Raw genomic sequence first — 16,219 nt, 5'->3', positions numbered from 1 at the left:
TCGAAGCTAAGGAAATATGGGTTATAGCTATGGAGGTGATGGGTATGGTTCATGGGTATGCTCGTGAGGTCAATCTGGTGTTTATCATCTCCGTTGCGTCTACGTACTTTCCTGCAATATTGAATCTCAATATTGATACGTTCGTGAATCCGAGGCCAACCTTGCACTTGTTAAATGACGTTATATGTATTTTTACTACAAAATACAGTATTGTGAGTTTCATTACTCTCTTTTTATATATATTTTTGGGCTGAGAATACATGCGTTGTTTTATAAATGTTTTACGAAATAGGCACAAGTACTAAAACTAATTCTATGTGGGTTTAAACCAAAAATATACCCTTAGCTTGGTAACATTTAACTACTTGTCTATGTACGGTAGGCGCGAATCCTAAAGATAGATCTATTGGGCCTGACAAACCCCATCCTGAGTATGGGATGCTTTAGTACTTCGAGGTTATTTTAAACACACCTGATCTGGTGTACTTCAGAGGGTAAAAGATGAACGTTAAGGCTTGTTTCCGGGTGCCTACAACTTATAGAATACTTTTTTACACTTGCGAGTGTACATATATTTATAAACGGAAATCTTGTGGTCTATTAATATATTGAAATGATTGTTATGATAAACCTATGAACTCACCAACCTTTTGGTTGACACTTTAAAGCATGTTTATTCTCAGGTATTAAAGAAATATTCCACTGTGCATTAGCTCATTTTAAGGATATTACTTGGAGTCATTTATGGCATATTTTGAAAGACATTGCATTCAAGTCATTGAGTTCATCAAGATTATTATTAATCCAATTATAGTTGGATGTATTATGAAATGGTGTGCATGCCGTCAACTTTCATTGTAAAGAAAGTTTGTCTTTTAAAAACGAATGCAATGTTTGTAAAATGTATCATATAGAGGTCAAATACCTCGCGATGTAATCAACTATTGTGAATCGTTTATAATGTATATGAACGGGTCCTTTCAGTATTGGACTGTTAACTGTGGACTATCGACTGTGGACTAATAACATTGGACAATTAAAATGAATTAAAATATTGATTATAACATATGAAACTAAACAATTCTTCAAGCTTGCCTCTTGATTTCATCTTAAACCTCATTTGTATCTTGACGATTACAATATGCGATTCAAACCTTTCATGATTCTTGAAAACACCTCAATCGGGAGGATGAATCAACCGCATTTCATCTACGGAAGAAAAGATTGATGCATAAAGTTATGTACCTGAAAACACTCGGAACCTGAGTAAACGATTAACACGTATCTGTGCTAGCTCCTTTGGCGTTGTTATTACCGAAAATAACTTTGCAATTCCTTTTCAAATTAGACAATTTTGTCACAGCTCCAGCAAGTCAACCCCGACTTTTCTTTCGAAACAACCTTATTATAACCTTGATATATATGCGTGCTCTTTCATTGTTACCGGGGAACCTTTTATATTCCACCATATTACCATTAGCGTTTAATCATCTAAAAACACAATTCTCTTAAAACCACCTTGGATTGATAACCGATGATTCAGTTATGGTAGCATTAAATGCAGAGGAAACAATAAAATTTTAGATGGTCTAAACGGCCAAAAGTTTGATAACAAAGAATGGAATGTTGGGAACGTTCGATAGAAAATTTGGTACTGAAAAAAAATAAAAAAAACGAATTGAGTTAACCATGAAGAAGACCAAGGACAAATACAAGGACCAAACCCTATATTCAAAGAATCCAGGTAATTCTGGATCCGATGAAATCTTTAGAGAATATCCTGCTCCGAAGTCATGTTAAAATCTTGCGAAAAAATTTTTCCTTATCAACTTTCGAACTTCGAAATTCCAAAATATCATCATAAATATCTTCGATACTTCTGAAGATATTTTCATAAATATTGTCGTCTGATATTAATTATCTCTACGCGCTATCTGTGTTACATCATAAAGGAAACTGTTTAGTTTCGATATTCTGTAAACCATCGAGTTTAAATTATGAATGTTTTTGAAGTAGTGTTGGGAACTGAAGCATGCGTTAGTATAACATAATGACACTTGATCAACGTGATTATATTACAGTAAGTCATGTTGAGTTCCTAATGGAACGTGATGATTCACAGACCATAACGTCATCATGTGCTATGTTACACGACTCTTACATTCTATCTAATCTCCAAACATATCGAGAATATATTTTCATGATAGTTCTATCCTCAGTGAGTTCTGGTAATTTCACAAGTCAGATTTTGCTATTACAATGTCTCTCTTAGAACATTAGCTATGTTCATTTCGAAATTTCATATCTATGAATTCTGAACTATTTTTCGCTTGACTTAAAGTCGGGAAGAGAAAACAAGAGGATGGAACTCCAAAGTATAAAGGAAACGAAGAGGGTGGATTTATAGTGAAATATCAGACAAAACAATCAAGATAATCATCGCATTTAATCAAAGAGGATCCTAATTTCCTTAATTACCGAAGAATCAAATCTTATCACGAAGATTTTCTCCAAAACCCCTGAACTCCGGAAATCAACCATATCTACATCAAAAGATATGACGAAACATTATTTTCTCATTTCACTCTTTTGTGATGGTTTCACTCGTACTCTGCGCGAAATCGAATTGTTTTATCCATATTACTCAACAGTAATAAAACTCTATTTATCAGCTCATATTCGTCATGAAAACATTCTTATTGTTAGTTATGATGACCCCACTCAAATTTTGGGACGAAATTTCTTTAACGGGTAGGTACTGTGACGACCCGGGAATTTTCGACCAAATTTAAACTTAATCTTTATATGTTTCAGATACGATAAGCAAAGTCTGTAATGTTGAGTCTCAAAATTTTGAACTGTTTTCATACAATCAAATTAACTTCGACCATTTCCGACGATTCACGAACTATTGCATATAAATAAATAAATACATATATATTTAAATATATAAATATATATAATACTTTGAAATATAGTTGATTTAATATATGATTTAAATTATAAAATAATATAAGAGATAATAAAATTTATTATATAAAATAAATCTATATATGTACATAAAAATTATATTAAATATATTTTGTGATTTCGAAGTTATTTAGTAAACAACGGTAACGCTCAATTGTAATTTGATTAATAGTAAACGAGTTAAAAAGGAACTTATGTGATTTTAAAAATAAAAGGTGATCCGAAAATGAGTTATATAAGTTATAGGCTTATTAAAAGTATATTTAGGATCTAATTAATTATTTTTAACAATTTTTATATTTCACCCATAAATGAGAGGGACAGTTGATGTAAGTTTTATTTAATAAACTAATGATCGAATTTCATATCATAATGACCAAAATAAATAAATATAGTTAATTTAAAAATATGGGATTATTCTGAACACTTTTATTCGCCACTGATTAGCAACGTAGTACGATATACCCTAGTTAATAAAAGTGTCGGTAAGAACCAACCAAAAATCACGGATGATTGAACTGTGTTATTGACTTCACATGTTTGTTAGGTATATTACATTATAATTATTACATTATTTATATTATAAATATCTAAATATATATGGTACATGATACATACATATTCACGTTCACAAACCTCCTGCAAGACACCTCACCTCCCTCACTGTCACCTCCCTACCGTCGGTCATCCATCACCACCGTTAGTATCACCTACAGCCATCTCCTCCGGCCACCGTCACTACCATCATAAACCAAACTTTTCTCTTCTTCTTCTTCTTCGCAAATCCACGAAAACCACACCTTGATTAAATCAAACCCACTTGTTTTTGCTCGAGTTAATTGCCACTTAAAATGCCCCGTTCATATACAATATAAACGATTCACAATAGTTGATTACATCGCGAGGTACTTGACCTCTATATGATACATTTTACAAACATTGCATTCGTTTTTAAAATACAAACTTTCTTTACATCGAAAGTTGACAGCAAGCATACTATTTCATAATACCTCCAACTATAATTGACTTAATAATAATCTTGATGAACTCGACGACTCGAATGCAACGTCTTTTGAAATATGTCATGAATGATTCCATGTAATGTCTTTAAAATGAGTAAAAGCACAGCGGAAGATTTCTTGCATACCTGAGAATAAACATGCTTTCAAGTGTCAACCAAAAGGTTGGTGAGTTCATAGGTTTATCATAAAACAATAAAATTCATCATTTTGATAGACCACAAGATTTAAATCCTGCATGGTACAAATGGTCCCGAATCCTATACCCACCTGTAATGTACATGCGATATCTTTTAAATACAGTACACCTTTCTCGTGTACGAAATCATCTTTCATAAATCTTAGTAACCGTACACATATCTTGTGCACAAAAATAACATACACATAACCTGTGTATAAAATCATTCTCTCGATACATAATATTCACTTTTCATTGCTTTCATAGCTTGGCTTGGTAACCGACCTTAACATATAATGCGCATAAATAATATCCCCAAAACAGAACATCTCGTCTGTATAATAATCATATAAACTTCGAAGTACTAAACACCACGCCCACTAGCTCTTCCGTCTAGTGAACATTCTGGGTGGGGTGTTAAACCCGGTAGCTACATTTAGGATTCGCGTCAATTAGGCGTGCATTAATTCTCAAAATTGGTGATGTTCCCTAATTCTTAGGTTACCAAGCAATAATAATCAGGGGAAAAATATTCATATCAATTGTGGCAATTATCACGTCCACATAATTCAATGGTGGCAATTATCACGTCCATATAATTCATTCGAGGAATGTTTTGCTTGTGTCTATCTCGTCAAACATTTATAAAAGCATTTCATGTATTCGCAGTTCAAAATGTATTTCAAAAGCATTTAATAAAGCAGTTGTAAAAGTAGCGCATGTATTCTCAGTCCCAAAAATGTAAAGAGTAAAAGGGAATCAAATGAACTCACGCATATAAATATTGTAAAACAATCTTTAAAACAGTGCATGTATTCTCAGCCCAAAAATATAAAGAGTAAAAGGGAGCAAATGAACTCACCTAATGTATTTTGTAGTAAAAATACATATGACTATATTGAACAATGCAGGGTTGGCTTCGGATTCACGAACCTATATCATTTGTATATATATATATTAACACGCATATTTGTAATCGGTCAATATTATATATATATATATATATATACACACACACACATATATAACTTTATTAATTATATTATTTTATTTATTTAATAAATATGTTTTATATAATTCATGTTATATATTTAAAAGTAATAATTTTTGTTAGGTTATAGGTATTAACTATATTGATACCTATCTACATATATCTTTTGTTTGTTAAACAGTAGTTATGATAATACTAATATAATTTTTAGTAAAAATAATAATAATTATAGTAATAATAATAATTTAAAAACGATAATTTTTAATATATATATGATAAAAATAGTTTTAATAAATATAATACTTTTAATAATAAGGTTGATTTTAGTGATAATACTAGTTTTAATAGAAATTTTTAGTAATCGTCTGATAGTACTAATATTAATGTTTAAGTGCTAATTCTATTAATGATACTTTGTAATATTAATACTAATTTAATAAAGATAATAGATTTACAATAATGATACTTTTAATAATAACACTGATAATAATAACTACGAATATACAATTTTACTTCTAATGATAATAATGATAATAAGTTTAATAATAACAATACTGAATATCATATTATTATTCATAATGATAATATTAATTATAACACTTGTTTTATTATTATTAATAATAATAATAATAATAATAATAATAATAATAATAATAATAATAATAATAATAATAATAATAATAATAATAATAATAATAATAATAATAATAATGATAATGATGATGATGATATTGATAATACTATTAATTTAATTAAGGGTAATATTAATCATACTTCAAAATTTTAGGAGTAATAATAACTAGCATAATAATAACAATAAATGATAATAATAATAATAATAATAATAATAATAATAATAATAATAATAATAATAATAATAATAATAATAATAATAATAATAATAATAATAATAATAATAATAATAATAATAATAATAATAGAATTAATATTGAAAACTACCTTAGAGACCCCTTTAAAAAAATGCCCCAAGTTAGGCTCGAACCCGAGACCCTTCGTTCACCAAAGTAACACCCATACCATCTGATCTATCCTGTATTTCTGTTTTAATACCCGTTTCATTTCCTTATAACCCTATTTACTGTCACTCTCTTCCTCGTCTTCCAAACATAGTTCGACCAGAGATAAAACAAGCATACCAATTACAAACTGAATTTGGTTTTTGAATTCATGAACTAACATAAACGATTTATTTGTGGTTATCTTGTATTAACAGCAAACGAAGAAAGAGAGAAAAAAAAATTAGATAAAAATAAACCTGTTATTTGTTCGCAAAAAAAAAATGAACTTGATATATGATTTTGAAATTGAGCTGTTTTGGGACCTCACTTCCTTCATAAAATATTTCCTAAATCGTCATTAGAACACTATGGAACTAACAATTGAACTGGACACAACGTACGATTCATGAATTTGAAGAAAGAACAAACGGTTGACTTTATTTGATTGAAACTTTGACCTACAAATTAAAATTCGTTAATTGGAATTGGAAACCGAAAATTTGGATATAGTTTGAGTGGAAGATTCTTAACCAAACTGCATTTATAGATTTTGATAACTCGTTCGAATTCGAGCTTATGATTAAACGGGTCGTGAAAGAAAAAATAAATAAACGGGTTTTCTTTAATTGTCTGTTTTGCTTCTGTTTCAAATGGAATCGAGTAAGGGATTTCATCCAAAAATCTGAATGATTTATCTCCCAATTATAATTGATGACAGTTGTTTTGTGGCTAAGGCTCGACAGTTTATCACAAGGGAATAGAAAAAGGGATAAAAAAAAAGTCTAAAGATGATATCAGATAGGAATTGTAAACAGATCTCATTTAACTACCTGATTGTCTTTCTTATATTAAATATTCGTAATTAATAATTATTTAAATAATAATAATGATAGATATAATAATAATATTAATGATCATAATAATATTAATAATAATAAGAATAATGAAAAGTGTAAATAAAAAAAATATGATAATAATATTAATAAATGATAATTCTTAGTGATTATATTAATACTAATAATAATAACTAATATTATTTAGATTACAATTAAATTATAATTTTGATTATTCTTTTTACTGAGTTCTTCTGTTTTCAATTAAATTATTAGCATCGATGTGTTGTATAAAAACAACAGTAATGAGAATAACTGAAACCTTGCAGTAATAATTTCATTTATTGTTTAATGATGGTGGTCTACACCAAGTACCCGGACAAGAACAAGACGAAAGGAGAAGATAAGAAGAATATACATATATATATATATATATATATATATATATATATATATATATATATATATATATATATATATATATATATATATATATATATATATATATATATATATATATAAGTAATAATAATATTACTACTACAACTATATTTTATACTTGTAATTACATTTGATATAATAATGTTACAATTAAGTATATCATAATTACTAATTATAAAATAATATATTTTGAATATTTAATATTTATAATCTTTACATATGTTACAATTTATATAATACTACTTATGTATAGAATTTATATATTCATTTTAATAGTAACTTAATTATTATAACTATTATTTTACATTTTTAATTCCAATCGATTAAAGTGTATTTTTATTAATCCAAAATATTATATATACACTTGTATTTATATTTACACACACACACACACACACATACACACACACACACACACACACACATATATATATATATATATATATATATATATATATATACATATTTATTTACACATAATGGTTCGTGAATCATCGAAAATGGTCGAAGTCGAATGAATGTACGAATATAGTTCAAAATTTTGAGACGCCACATAACGGATTTTGCTTATTATAACAACCCTCATATTTCCATACCTGAATTGACTAATTTGACTATAGGGTTGTTATCCATACGTAATATATAATTAAATTCGACGTTGATCAAATATTTATTTTTAGTTGACACGTTCTGTTAACTAAAGTTTACACTAATATAAAATAACTTTAGTTAATATTAATGCGTATTATATTTAAAACTATATGTAACATAATTATTAATTAAATGATAAGTTATTTTAATCATTATATATATTTTTAGCTTATAAAAAAAATAAAAATAAAAAGATATAAGATTTTTTTAATAAATTAAATAATGAGCCCATGAATTTTGACCAAATATTTTCAAAAACAAAAACTTATTAAAAACATTTTTAACATGTTTTTATTATTTTGTCAAAATTGGCACCTTTATTTTATTATTTTTTTTCTTTTCGCCAACCATTTTTTACCTATAAATACATGGCTCCTCATTCATTTTTTCTTGCCAAACACAAAAACTTAAGTAATTCTCTCAAAACCTTGAAGAAAATTTGAGGTACTTTCTATTTTTATTAATTTTTTTTCAATATTGTCATTTATATTTATATTTATTATATATTCTTTGTAAAATTCGAAAATAATTATGTTTATATGTTATAATTAGTATTATAAGTGTTATGATGCATAAAAATAATTTTGATAATTTATGGAATATTATTTATAATTAAATACGAATTATGTAGTGTTTAAACGTAAAAATAATGTAAAATTCGTAATAAATACTTTTAACCAAAAATAAAATATATATAATTTTTTCTTAGTTTTTAAAACTTATATAGATCTGAAAAAATTATAAAAATAATTACTTGGATCGAATTGGTATTTATTATATAATTAAACTCTATTATTATGTAATTCGAAGGTAAATTAAGAATAAATATAAAATAATACAAAAATATTTTTTTAAATATTTTTCTAAAGGTTATTAGACTGATAGAAACTTATAAAAATTATAAAAATAATTATTTGGGTTTATTTAGTAATTATGTAGAATTAAAATTGTTTTGTGAATACATTAAGGGTAAAAACAAAAATAAATACAAAAATATAATAAAAATGTTTTCTTAAATTTTTCTACTAATCTATATGATTAACTAAGACTATAAAAATTATGTATGTAATTTTTAGATATTTAATTTATTATTTAGACATTTTTGAATAATGTTCGATTAATAAAACACTATTATTTTTGAAGTAATTTAGGTATTTATTTAAAGGTAATTATATTTAATATATATATATATAAGACATACTAAGGTATAATAACTAAATATTAAATAAAACTTAGGTTATATTATCACATATATAATTATTAAGTACATTAATAATTCGTTGTGTGTATACACCTAAAGTGAAGGTTAATCAAAGATAATGTATAATTCATGTGAACTTCATCGCTACTCATGGTCGTAAATGAATGATGTCTAGGTTGCCATTTATGGGTAAGCTTGTGGATCTCGAATGCCATGACTTAGATTCTGGTCAAGAATCCTGGGCCTCCGGTTACATCTGGTCATTCCTGACTTATTTGATAGCAACGAAGTTTGAGTAAAGTTATACAACGTCTTGCTAAAGATTAACCCGAACTTTCTAAAATTGGAAAATTACTATAAGTGGAAACTTTTCATAAATAGTAACCTTCTGAAAATGGAAATTCTTTAGTGAACCATTACTATCAATATAGTACTATATACTATTGTCTGTTAGGCAATGTCTGATCATACGTTCTATCTCTAGGTTGAGATCTCGGTCACGTCCTTCCGTTCAATTCTTTCGTGTGCTACTAAGGTGAACTTCATAGCCCCACTTTTTACTGTTTCATAACTGTTTTATAACTTTTGGGGTGAGACACATGCTTGCTTTATAACTGTTTTACGCTTAGACACAAGTACTAAATTGTTAACTATGCTGTCATGCTTTGATTCATGCTAAATCCCTACCGTAATATCGTTAATTGCTACGTTTAAATGCAAACTTAATTATTGTGAGTAGGCCTATTGAGAGTAACGTCTCTAACCATTCGACCGTTGGTCTTTGGTTACATAATAATGATTCCACGACACTGACAGTACAAGGTGTCATAGGGTAAACTTGTTTAGTATCGATATTACAAAATGCAGCAACACTTTTAGATTGATATTTCTATATCAATCAACTTTAAACTAAATTTTGTGGTCTAAAACTTTGGATATTATTTATAAACCTATGAATTTCACTCAACCTTTTTGGTTGACACTTTAAGCGTGTTTTGTCTCAGGTGATGATTGAGCTAGCTGCTACTTGCTACTAGATGATTGATGTATGCTTTGCTGCTTGCATGGAGTCCATCATTCATATTTATCATTTTGTTTAAGACATTTTCCATTTACTGTACTCTTATGATGTAAAACATTGAATAATGCTTCCGCTGTTTATTTAATAAATAAAACGTCTCATTTAGAGTCGTTCTCGCTTATACAACTTTGTTATGATATGATTGGTCACAATTACCCCTGGTCCATTTTGGGGGTGTGACAGATTGGTATCAGAGCAGGTTGTTGTAGAGAACCAGGATTGCATCTTATGTGTGCCTTATACAATTAGGTACCTTAGCAATGTAGGACTACAACTTCCTTTGACTATAGTGCCTTTAACTGTTGCCTTTAACTGTTAAATGCTACACTATACTTTAGAAACTTTACTTATCTTAGAATGCCGAGCCAATCTAAGAACTCTGCTCATTCTCCTAAGTACTATTCAATTCCGCCACCACATTTAAATGCGACACCGTTCTCGACATTCCTATGTCATTTATCATGGTTTTGTGTATTACATATGTATTACATGAAATATTATCCATGAATTTTTGAAACTCCTATATTTATTACTATTCATACTCAAACGTATATAACTCCCTGTTATATCACGTACCTATATGCTTTATGCCTTTATGCATCAGTTTGCGAACCGAAAAATGTCATTGAGTTATCGAGAATCTCAAAGACATTATAATGTCATCACTACTCATATTCATTACTTTTATACCTTTTATTTCTCGTTATTGAATTTTCTTGACGGATGGCGTCTACGAAACTCTAGAATGGAAGGGTTTGGATTACCAATTTAAAGGATCCTATAGCTCAAGCCCCTAGACCTGAATAGGCCATTACGAATTGAAAGTCTTTAATCGAAAGATTATCAGATTACATACTTATCATTTTATGATCTCGACACGTCATACTGCTATTATTGGATTATAGACACATCATATCTTATTATATCTTATCATATCTATCTTAATAAACTTTGTCTAACACTTTTCCTAAATTTCCTCCGTAAATTACGGAAATCTTTTTGCTATATATACGTATATCAAGAAGACAAATATATCATTCAATATTCAACACTCATCTCATAACAAAAACCCTTATTCCGATTAGATAATATGGATTTCTCACATGATTCCTCGAACTCCTCAAGCTCCAATGGCAGCGTAACCGGAATGAACCAACCAATTAGTCATCATCTATTTTGGATGAATTGGGGATGGGTTCGTAGTAAACTTAATCAATGGAGACAAGAAGAAGGTGATCCCTTCCACCAACCGAATTCACCTCTTGGTGAAGAACCTGAAGCACTTATCGGCGAACCCGTTCGGAACACTATTTTCACCCTCATTTCCAGGGTATCCAGTCACGAATATATAATATCTAAAATTCTAGATCTTATTCATCCACTTGTCCGAACCGTCAATCACCCCGGAATAATAGAAGAAGTCAATGAGCTTCGCGCTCGAGTGGTGGCTCTGGAGAATATGGTGTGAAACCTACGAACACCAGCAGCATAACCAGTACCAACAGCATCACCACCAACAACATCAGCTTCACCAATAACAAACACCATAATCTGTACCTCGGATATCAACATCATACGCCCCATAGATACCAAGGAATATTAGTAATAATGAGTTAAGATGTATTGACTCATTCTTCCTGAAGAACTATATATGTATACTTTATATATATGGATTGGAACAATAATAAATCTTTTCGTACTAAGCTATTACGTGTGAATCTTAACTAGTATGTACTACTTGGTTAATTCATATCACAATATGCTATGATGTATATCCTTTGTTAACGACTTAACAATCGTTAATCACTGCTTCAACACAATAAACTCCGTTTCATAATAAACCAAGTGTATTACTCAAATACAAGATTGATTGTATACTTCCATTTTTGATATACTCGAAACTTTTTAAAAAACATTATTCGTGTCATGTGAATTTCACAAGGATTACACGAGCACCAACATCATACACCAAGGTATATCTATAACAATGAACGATGAACTATTGAATCATAACTTCATTAGCGAAATATTTTGCGACAATTATGAAATCTCTAAGATTTTGGAGATTATTTACTCTCATTTCAACAGCAAATTAAATGAGTTTAATATTATATTACTCATTAAACCTAGAATACATATATGAACGTATATCTTCATAAAGATTGTAATTCTTTTGTACAAACTGTTAATTGTGAAAATATTTTAACGGGTAGGTAATACCTGAGAAATATTTAGATTTCACATTAATATGTTACACTGTACATTCTACAAATTCTGATTCAATAATCAATAACTATACATCCACAAGATATATGTATCCGTTCACTAAAAAGAACAACCATCTTCAAACAAATTCAATTATCTATTCTAATTTTGACATATCAGAATCCAAGTAAAGCTTTAGGAGATGTTATCCTTCTAAAAAAATCACTACATTCATGAATTATATTCATTCGTATTCTATGATGAATTATCACATCAAACCACCGAAATTATCGTTCATTTCTTTTGAAATCAACAACGCCTATTCATCAACCATTAGATCTGTTGACGATTACAATCAGCGTTTAATCATCTAAAAACGAAATTTCTTGAAACCATCTCGGATTGATAACCAATGATTCAAATATGGCTGCATTAAATGCAGAGGAAACAGTAAAATTGTAGATGGTCTCAATGGCCAAAAGTTTTATAATAAAGAATGGTACGTTGGAAAAGCTCAAAAGAAAATTTGAAACTGAAAAACGGATTGGGCTAACCATAGAGGAGACCAAGGACAAATACAGGGACCAAACCCTATATTCAAAGAATCCAGGTAATTCTGGATCCGATGAATTCTTTAGAGAATATCTTGCTCCGAAATCATGTTAAAAGCTTGCGGAAAATTTTTCTTCGTCAACTTTCGAACTTAGAAATTCCAAAATATCATCATAAATATCCTCTATATTTCTGATGATATCATCATAACGATTCTTATCCGCAATTAATTATCTCTTTGCGATATCTTTATCACATCATAAAGGAAACTGTATTAGTTTCTATATTCTGTAAAATTCAAGTTTAAATTATAAATGATTTGAAGAAGTGTTGGGAATTGAAGCATGAGTTAGTATAATATAATGACGTCAGGCCAACGTGATTATATTACAGTAAGTCATGCTATATTTTTAATGGAAGATGATGATTCATAGACTGTTTAAATCACCATTCGCCATGTTACACGACTCTTACATTCTATTTAACCTCTAAACATATCAAGAAAATATTTTTCTTGATGATTCGGTCTTTTTCGAATATTCTGGTAATTTGACAAATCAAATCGTGCTATTACCTTTCCTTTCTACTTTATAAATTATGATCATTCGAAACTTCATACCTACGAGTTCTGGACCATTATTCGCTTAACTTGAAGTCGGGAAGAAGAAACAAAAGCATAAAGCTCCGACATATAAGGGAAAATATAAAGCCCGATAACAACACGGAAATTACAAACTGTGTATATCAATGCGTATAGCAACATAAAGACACAGGAGAATTAAAAATACTATAACCCCAAGGTAATTGTAGAAGTAAACAGATTCCTCTGGGGGTAAATGAAAAAGAAGAATGACAGAAACGATAGTCAGAAAAATATCCAGGATAAGAACTGGATGGAGCATTTTCACAATCTTTGGAAGTATGAATCGAGAAAGAAAGTATAGAAGTGGTGAAGATAATGAAACAAAAGAAGCTAATTTATAGCAAAATTTCCAAACACAGCAATCGAGGCAATTCATCGCATTTAATCAAAGAAATCCCAAAATTCCGTAAATACCGGATAATCAAATCTTATAGATTACGAAGATTTCCTTTAATCCCTTGAATTCCGGAAATCAATCGTGACTACGTCAAAAGTTAAGGCGAACATTTAATTTACTCATTCACTCTTTTACGATAGCTTCGTTTATACTCTTTCTATAATCGAATCGTTCTATCCATATTATTCAATAGTGATAAAACTTTATTCTTCAACTTATATTCATCATTACAATATTCTTGTTGTAAACAATGATGATCTCTATCAAACTTCATGACTATAATTTTCATGAACTACTCTCTGTTTTGTCTACCCTAACATTGTGGCATAAACGCTCAAGGTTTAAATGAGCTCGATATTATTCATAACACATTTTATATATCCAATTTACTGAAATGACTTGTATAACATCATCATTTTGAATGATCTTAGCATTAATAATAAAATGCACTTCGTAGAAGAACTCGTAGAAATTATGGTATGTATGATTTTAATTCTTGAAACATAACAATATTCTATCCGTTGGAATTCACGCAAGGCCCCGAGCATACCTGGGAACGTGAAAACCAAATAAAACGTAAATATCCTCGTCTATGTACGAACAACACCGATTAATGGCAACAACTAAATTTCGGGATGAAATTTCTTTTAACGGGTAGGTACTATAACAACCCTCATATTTCCATACCTGAATTGACTAATTTGACTATAGGGTTGTTATCCATACGTAATATATAATTAAATTCGACGTTGATCAAATATTTATTTTTAGTTGACACGTTCTGTTAACTAAACTTTACACTAATATAAAATAACTTTAGTTAATATTAATGCGTATTATATTTAAAACTATATGTAACATAATTATTAATTAAATGATAAGTTATTTTAATCATTATATATATTTTTAGCTTATAAAAAAAATAAAAATAAAAATAAATAAGATTTTTTTTAATAAATTAAATAATGAGCCCATGAATTTTGACTAAATATTTTTAAAAACAAAAACTTATTAAAAACATTTTTAACATGTTTTTATTATTTTGTCAAAATTGGCACCTTTATTTTATTATTTTTTTTCTTTTCACCAACCATTTTTTACCTATAAATACATGGCTCCTCATTCATTTTTTCTTGCCAAACACAAAAACTTAAGTTATTCTCTCAAAACCTTGAAGAAAATTTGAGGTACTTTCTATTTTTATTAATTTTTTTCAATATTGTCATTTATATTTATATTTATTGTATATTCTTTGTAAAATTCGAAATTAATTATGTTTATATGTTATAATTAGTATTATAAGTGTTATTATGCATAAAAATAATTTTGATAATTTATGGAATATTATTTATAATTAAATACGAATTATGTAGTGTTTAAATATAAAAATAATGTAAAATTCGTAATAAATACTTTTAACCAAAAATAAAATATATATAATTTTTTTCTGAGTTTTTAAAACTTATATAGATCTGAAAAAATTATAAAAATAATTACTTGGGTCGAATTGGTATTTATTATATAATTAAACTCTATTATTATGTAATTCGAAGGTAAATTAAGAATAAATATAAAATAATACAAAAATATTTTTTTAAATATTTTTCTACAGGTTATTAGATTGATAGAAACTTATAAAAATTATAAAAATAATTATTTGGGTTTATTTAGTAATTATGTAGAATTAAAATTTTTTTGTGAATACATTAAGGGTAAAAACAAAAATAAATACAAAAATATAATAAAAATGTTTTCTTAAATTTTTCTACTAATCTATATGATTAACTAAGACTATAAAAATTATGTATGTAATTTTTAGATATTTAATTTATTATTTAGACATTTTTGAATAATGTTCGATTAATAAAACACTATTATTTTTGAAGTAATTTAGGTATTTATTTAAAGGTAATTATATTTAATATATATATAAGACATACTAAGGGATAATAACTAAATATTAAATAAAACTTAGGTTATATTATTACATATATAATTATTAAGTACATTAATAATTCGTTGTGTGTATACACCTAAA

Source organism: Rutidosis leptorrhynchoides, chromosome 1 (assembly GCF_046630445.1).
Source record: "Rutidosis leptorrhynchoides isolate AG116_Rl617_1_P2 chromosome 1, CSIRO_AGI_Rlap_v1, whole genome shotgun sequence".
In the NCBI taxonomy this organism is placed as follows: Eukaryota; Viridiplantae; Streptophyta; class Magnoliopsida; order Asterales; family Asteraceae; genus Rutidosis; species Rutidosis leptorrhynchoides.
The sequence above is the reverse complement of the archived record's forward strand: the minus strand, read 5'-3'. Positions refer to the sequence as shown.